We start from the raw sequence: 8,386 nt of genomic DNA, 5'->3' as shown, positions 1-8,386 counted from the left end.
AAATAAGCAATTTGAGACCATGGTGTTCCTGTTTTAAAGATTGGAATTCATTTCCTGAGAAATTGCAATTTTTCTTGGGATATATTCCTAGAAGTGGGATCACAGGGTCAAATGGGAGTTCCATTTTTAGTTTTTGAGGAAACTCCATACTGTCTTCCATAGTGGCTGCACCAGTCTGCAGGAATTGTTATCTTTTAAAATTTTTTTTTACTGTTTCACTTCATTACTGCTGTGTATGTGCTCCATGTGAGTGACGTAGGTGCTTATGTAGGCGGGTTCCGACTTACAGCGTGTTATGTCGCGCTGTAGGAACGGATCTCCGACGTAAGCTGAGGACCTACTATATTTCAAGGGTATTACACTTTATTCTACTTCACACATTGTTGACAGTATGCCTAAGTAATGACTTGTAAAGTAGAAATAATTTTTACTCATAACTGTGCATTGCTCAAGTGACTTTCAGGTTTATTTTTGAGAAGTTCAATGATATTTTGACTCCAGATCATTGGTATGACTTTTCTCCCCTCTCTAAGAGCCATTTAGGTTTTTCCCTTTATCCCTGGATGTCCTGAAATTTCATTGTATCCACAATGTAAATCTTTATTATTCATTGTCACCAACGCTCAGTGGACTTTTCCAATTTGCAAATTCATGTCCTTTAGTTTTAAAAATTTTTCTTGAAATATTTGTTTAAATTACTTCCTCTCTATTTTATTTTTCTGGAACTCCTTGTATTTGAGAACAAGACCTCTCAGACTGACAATTCTTTACTTTTCCCACCCAAATTCCATATTGTTAGTATTTTGATTCTTGGAAATGCCTTCAACTTTAATGATTTTAATTGTATAAATTCTTGTATTTATTGTCCATTTTTATTCTCCTTATACAAAGACAACTATTATAAAAATTATGAATCTTTGGATAGGGATGTCCACTTTCACCACTCTTATTCAACATAGTACTAGAAGTCCTAGCCACAGAGATCAGACAAGAAGAAATAAAAGGCATCCAAATTGGAAAGGAGGAAGAAAAACTCTCATCATTTGCAGATGACATGATATTATACATAGAAACCCCTAAAGACTCCTAGAACAAATACTCCAAAAATTTATATGGAACACATAAAGACCCTCAATAGCTGCAGTGAACTTGAGAAAGACAAAGTTGGAGAAATCATAATGCCAGATATCAAGTTATACTACAAAGCCACTGTAATCAAAACAACCTGGTACTGGCACAAGAACAGACATATAGATCAATGGAACAGAACAGAAAACCCAGAAATCGACTCAAGCCATTATGTCCAACTAATATTTGATAAAAGAGGCAAGAGCATGCAATAGAGTCAAGAGAGTCTCTTCAATAAATGGTGTTGGGATAACTGGACAGATATATGCAAAAAAAAAAAAAGAAAGTAGGTCACCAACTTACACTATACACAAAAATAAACTCAAAATGGATAAGACTCAAATGTAAGCTGGGAAACCCTAAAAACTGTAGAAGAAACCACAGGCAGCAAAATCTCAGACATCCCTTATAGCAATATGTTTATGAATACATCTCGTAAGGCAAAGGAAATAAGGAGAAAATAAACAAATGGGACTACATCAAAATAAAAAGCTTTTGCACAACAAAAGAAACCATCAACAAACTGAAAAGGGAGCCCGTGGTATGGGAGAACATATTTGGCAATGATACATCTGATAAAGGGTTAATATCCAAAATATATAAAAAACTCATACAACTTAACAAAAGGAAGACACATAATCCAATTAAAAATGGGCAAATAGACATTTCTCCAAAGTGGAAATACTGATGGCCAAGAGGCATATGAAAAAACTAGAGGCCCGGTGCACAAATTCATGCATAGCCAGTGGGGGAGGGGCCACGCCCCCTGGTCAAACTCCTGGTCAAGGGGATAATTTGCATATTAGCCTTTTATTATATAGCATGCTTAAAGTCACTGATCATCAAGAGATGCAAATTAAAACAACAATGAGGTATCACACCTGTCAAAATGGCTACCATCAACAAATGACAAGTGCTAGCAAGGATATGGAGAAAAGGGAACCCTAGTACAGCTGGTGGGAATGCAGACTGGTGTAGCCATTATGGAAAACAGTATGAAGTTTACTCAAAAAATTAAACATGGAACTGCCATTGATCCCATTTCTAGAAATACACCCTAAGAAACCCTAAACACCAATCAGTTCAAACTGTTCATATATGTTCATAGCAGCACAATTTATAATAGCTAAGACCTGGAAACAGCCCAAGGGCCCATCAGTAGATGAGTGGGTAAAAAAGCTGTGGCACATTTATACCATGGAATACTATGCAGCAGTAAAAAAGGAAGAATCTCTTACCCTTTAAGACAGCATGGAGGGACCTGGAGAGTATCATGCAAACTGAAATAAGTCAGTCAGAGAAAGACAGTATCTCATGATCTCACTCACATGTGGAATCTAATTAACAAAATAAACTGATGAACGGAGTGGATTCAGAGACATGGAAGCATGGAACAAAGTGTGGAATCTCGGAGGGTAGCTGTGGGAGGGTGGGGGAGAGGGAGGTAATCAAACAAAGACCTTGTATGCATATATGCATAACCCATGGACGCAGACAGTGAGGCGATGAGGGCCTGGGACAGAGGGCAGGGATGAGCTTGATGGGGGAAAAAAAAGCAGACATATGTAATACTTTCAACAATAAAGATTTTTTAAAAATGAAAAAAATCATAAATATTCATCATAAAATGAACATTTGTTTGTACTTATGGTTTGATGAAAGATCTTGATTGCCTTACCCTTTCACAAGATATCACACTGGTCCAATATACTGACTGGACCTAGAGAGCAAGTAATACCAACTACCCTAGACTTATTGGTTAAATATGTATGTGCCAGGAGGTAGGAAATAAATCTGACAACAATTCAGGGGCTGTTTGAGTTCATTGAAATTTCTACTGGTTCAGTGGTGCAAGGATGTTGAGATATCCCTTCTAAGGTAAAAGATAAATTTTTCATCTGGTCCCTTCTAGTTGGCCTCTTTGGATTTTGGAGGCAACATATTACTCATTTGGGTGTGTTACTCTGGCAAACTTACTAAATAAATCCAAAAGCTGCTGGTTTTGAGTGAAACCCCAAACAAGAGAAGGCTCCGAAGTAGGTCCAATCTACTGTGTAAGCTGCTCTGACATGGGCCATATGATCCAGCAGATTCAATGGTGCTTGAAGTGGCAGACAGGGATGCTGTTTGGAACCTTTGGCAGACCCCTACAAGAGAATTGCAGCACAGGCCCTTAGGCATTTGGAGTGAAACTCTGACTTCCTTTGCAGATAACTACTCTCCTTTTAAAGAAACAGCTCTTGGCCAGCTAGTGGGCCTTAGAGACTGAACACTTAACCATGGGTCATCAAGTTACCATGCAATGTGAGCTGCTTATCACAAACTGGGTGTCATCTGACCCACCAAGCCATAACATTGGGTGTATGTAGCAGCATTCCATCATCAAATGAAGTGGTATTTATGAGATTGGTCCTGAGCAGGTCCTGAAGACACAAGTTACATGAAGATGTGGCCCAAATGTCCATGGTGCCTATCCCTGCCACACTATTTTCTCTGCAAGCCTGCACTTATAGCCTCATTGCAGGGGAGGGGAGAAGGGGTTCCCCACAACCAGTTGACAGAGGAAGAGAAAACTCAGACCTGGTGCGGATAGCTGTGGCACTACAGCCTCTTTCTGGGACATCTCTAAAGGATAGTAATGAAGAAAAATTTTCTCTGTGGGTAGAACTTTAAGCAGTGCGTCAGGTTAATTCTGCTTGGAAGGAGAAACTGCCAGACATGCAATCATGTACCAATTCACTGGCTGTGGTCAACAGTGTGACTAGATTGATCAGAGGTTTTCAACCCATGTGTTGCAAGAATTTTTATAACATGCAATACCTGACTATTTAATTAGGCGCACTGACCTCTTTTCCCTTAGACCAGTGGTCGGCAAACTGCGGCTCGCGAGTCACATGTGGCTCTTTGGCCCCTTGAATGTGGCTCTTCCACAAAATACCGACTTCTGCGCATGGGCCACTAAGTTTCAATCGCACGTGATATTTTGTGGAAGAGCCACACTCAAAGGGCCAAAGAGCTGCATGTGGCTCACGAGCCGCAGTTTGCTGACCACTGCCTTAGACTGTCAAATAAAAAAAATGACAGACCAGCTGGCATGGCTCAGTGGGTGAGCATTGACTTATGAACCAGGAGGGCATGGTTTGATTCCTGGTCAGGACACATGCTCGGGTTGCGGGCTCGATACCCAGTGCGGGGCATGCAGGACGCAGCCGATCAATGATTCTCTCTCATCACTGATGTTTCTATCTCTCTCTTCCTCTCTGAAATCAATAAAAATATTTTAAAAAATGACAACAGCCAACAGAACAATAGCCATCCAGTATGAATAAATAAAAATTATACCTATTTTTTTTGGCAAAAAATAATACATTTTTTGTGTGCTTTAGAATTTTAATAATTAGTTTATGTGTGCCATGGATGAAAAAGGTTGACTATCGCTGGGCTAGATGGTCAGGGACATTGGAAAATTGGTGACAAGGAAGCCTGAGGGACAAGTATGTGGATAGACATCTCTGAGTGGGTAAAACATTAAGATATTTGTGTCCCATCTCAATGCCCACCAAAAAGGTGATGTCAGCAGAGAAAGATCTGAGTAATCAAGTGGACAGGATGACCATTCTGAGGGTATCAGTCAGCCTCTTTTTCCAGCCACCTCTATCAGCCCAATGGGTTCATAAACAACGTGGTCATGATGGCAAGGATGAGGTTATACATGGGTTCAGCAACATGGACTTACATTCACCAAGGCCAGCTTGGCTACAGCCATTGTTAACTGCCCAATCTGCTAGTAGCAGAGACCAACACCGAGTCCCCTATATGGTACCATTCTCCAGGGTGATCAACCTGGTAGGTAGCAGGTTGATTTCATTGGACCTGCTTTCATCATAGAAGGGGCAGCATTTGTTCTTACTGAAATACACTTACTCTGGGTAGGGATTTGCCTTCCCTGAATGCAATGCTTCTGCCATCTGTGGACTTGCATTATCCACCCTCATGGTACTCACACAGTGTTACTTTTGATCAAGGGAGTTCATTTCACACAAATGAAATGCAGCAATGGACCCGTTCTCATGGAATTCACTTGTACCATGTGCCCTACTGTCCCGAAGCAGCTTGCTTGACAGAATGGTGGAATGGTGGAAGACTCAGTTATAGCACCAGCTAGTTGGCAATACCTTATAAGGCTGGGACAAGGTTCTCCAAGAGGCTGTAGATGCTCTGAATCAGCATCCAACATATGTTGCTATTTCTCCCATAGCCTGGATTCACAAATACAGGAGTCAAGGGGTGGAAGTGAAAGTGGCAGCCCTCACTATCACCCCTAGTAATCCACTAGCAAAATTTTTGCTTCTTGTCCCCATGACTTTATGCTCTACTAGAGGCCTGATGCACGAAATTCGTGCAAGAATAGGCCTTCCTTCCCCTGGCTGCCAGCACCGGCTTCCCTCTGGCTCCCGGAACCCAGGCTTCCCTCGAAGCCCCTACTTCATCCAATCTAATTAGCATATTATGCTTTTATTATTATAGACTGGCTTAGAGGTTTTAGTTCCAAAGGATGGAATGCTTCCATCAGGAGACATAACAATGATTTCACTAAACTGGAAGTTAAAACTGCCACCCGGACATTTTAGACTCTTCCTGCCTTTGAATTAACAGATAAAAGAGGGAGTTACTGTGCTGCTGGCATGAGTGAACCAATGGGAAGTTGAACCATTACTCCACAATGACGGTAAAGAAGAATATATCTAAAAAACAGAAGATCCTCAAGGGCACCTCTTGTATTACCATGCCCTGGTATTAAAATTATTGAAAAACTACAACAATTCAGGCAGGAATACTTAATGGCCCAAACCCTTCAAGAATGAAAGTTTCGGTCACTGTACCGAGTAAAGAACCATGATTAGCTGAGTTGCTTGCTGAAGGCCAAGATAATGCAGAATGGGTAATGGATGGCCTTGGCTGGTGTGGCTCGGTTGGAGAAACATCCTGAACACTGAAAGATCGCAGGTTCAATTCCCAGTCAGAGTGTGCACAAAAGGCAACCAATCAATGTTGTTCTTTCACATCGATGCCCCCCTCCACTCTCTAAAAAAAAAAAAATCAATGCAAATATTCTTTTTTTAAAAAATATATTTTATTCATTTTCTACAGAGAGGAAGGGAGAGAGATAGAAACATCAATGAGAGAGAAACATCGATCAGCTGCCTCCTGCACATCCCCAGTGGGATGCCCTTGACCGGAATCGAACCTGGGACCCTTCAGTCCGCAGGCCGACGCTCTATCCACTGAGCCAAACCGGTTTCGGCAATGCAAATATTCTTGAATGAGGATTAGAAAAAAAGAAAGAATGGGTAGTGTATGAAAGTAGTTATGAATACCAAGTTACAGAAATCAGGACTATAACTGTCATGAGTTATTTATTTTGTTATGAATATGTCTACGTTGCATGAATATCTTTGTTTTTCTTCCCTTTCTTAGACTCTTATCACTTAATATAGGATGTACTGACTTTATACCATAGTACATAAGCTATATATAAGTGTTGCAATATTTAAGTTACAGGGATATCAAGAAGAGTTAAACATCATATAAGGACTTTGCATTTTCCTCTGGGGAAAGGGTTTGTGTGCTTTTGGGTTGTACAAAGGATAATTGTATTATGTTAGGTAGAAGTATGACCTTGTTATTGTCTTTATTTGGAGACTAAGTATGATTTAAGAAGATGTTTATGGTATCAATTTGACAAGAGGTAAACTTGTGATGGTTTTGTGTGTCAAGTTGGAGGGTATTTTGGACAAGATTAAAACAGTAAACTTTGAGTAATCCATAATGTGGCAAGTGGCCTACCATATTGGACAACTCAGGTCTAATTTTTTCTTTGCATTTATTTTCTGATCTATATGTCTCTTATCCTCTTTTATACCATTTCAAAAGATGATGCAATACTCGACAAATACAATTTAAAAATTGAAAAATGACTATTTCACTATTGCATCTTCCTTCTAGGATATCCCACCATTCTTTTTTTTTTTAAATTAAATATTTATTTAATTTTTTAATCCTCACCCGAGGATATTTTTCCATTGATGTTTTTAGAGAGAGTGGAAGAAAAAGGGGAAAGACAGAGAGAAATATCGATGTGAAAGAAACACATTGATTGATTGTGAGGAGACTGCAACCGAGGTATGTGCCCTTGACTGGAATCAAACCAGGGACCCTTAGGTCCACAGACAGACAGTCTATCCACTGAGCCAAACCAGCTAGGGCCCACCATTCTTACCTTATTATTTTAGTCTTTTTTTTTTTTTTTTTTTTTTAGCATAGTAGGAATTGGTGGTAATGATACAATTCCTAAAATTAAATAGAAAAATATTTGAAGATACAGAAAAAGTAAGATCACTAAGACCCTATTAAAACACCTTAGATTTATAGAAAGGGTCTGATGGACTCATATGGTAATTTCAAGATAGAATAATTTTTTTTAAAAAAGTAAAATTTTCCTGTTCTCTGAAGATTTCTATGAAAGTCTTAAAAATACCAACCTTGATAAGTAGCTAGAACTGCTCGAAAGGAAAATAAAAAACGAAAATTAGTCTAATCCTGATGGTATACTGATTGTTAAGCTTTTTTTCAAGTTTTAATTTTAGTTCTGTTGGCCTGGAAGCCATTGATTTTATTTCCATTCTTTTTGTGATTATCCTTAAGTTAAAAAAGAAAAAAAAAGCAGCACCAGCAAACATATATCGAATGCCTATATAGATTGTTCTAATGGCTTTATATGTATTTCACTTAATCCTCACAACACTATGAGATATTATTGTCAGCCCCATTTATAGATAAGGAAATTTACATACAAGAAGGTGAGATTACTGTAAAGTTACACAGCTAGTAAGGGCTAAACTAGGATTCCATCGAGGTAGTCTGACTGCAGAACCAAAAACAGTATTTATTTTTGTAAGATGCCCTAAAGTTAGTATTTCTTTCTGTACTCACTTCTCACGAATAATAGAATTAACTCAATGTAATCATTCCCTCCTTCCAACTTCGTTATTCTCTAATATTTTAGTTCTACTTTAAAAAAATACACTTATTTACAATCAATAATAAACCTGATTTAGTAACATTTAAAAACCAATTATTTGCTCATGATGTATTCTTTTAAACCCAATTATTTCCCTAGTTTACTATTCTTCCTACTCAAGTAAACCCTTTGATTCTTGCATATAAATGACTAGAGGCCTGGTGCACAAATGCACTG

At 38.8% G+C, this 8,386-nt stretch overlaps 1 pseudogene; it reads left to right on the top strand.

Annotated features, from left to right (window-relative positions):
- Window positions 1–2,612: 2,612 nt before the first annotated feature.
- On the top strand, window positions 2,613–3,969 carry LOC107181601 (annotated as a pseudogene).
- The last annotated feature ends 4,417 nt before the right edge of the window (window positions 3,970–8,386 follow it).

Source organism: Myotis davidii, unplaced genomic scaffold (assembly GCF_000327345.1).
Source record: "Myotis davidii unplaced genomic scaffold, ASM32734v1 scaffold6, whole genome shotgun sequence".
Taxonomy (NCBI): domain Eukaryota; kingdom Metazoa; phylum Chordata; class Mammalia; order Chiroptera; family Vespertilionidae; genus Myotis; species Myotis davidii.
This window is presented reverse-complemented; position numbering and strand designations above follow the sequence as displayed.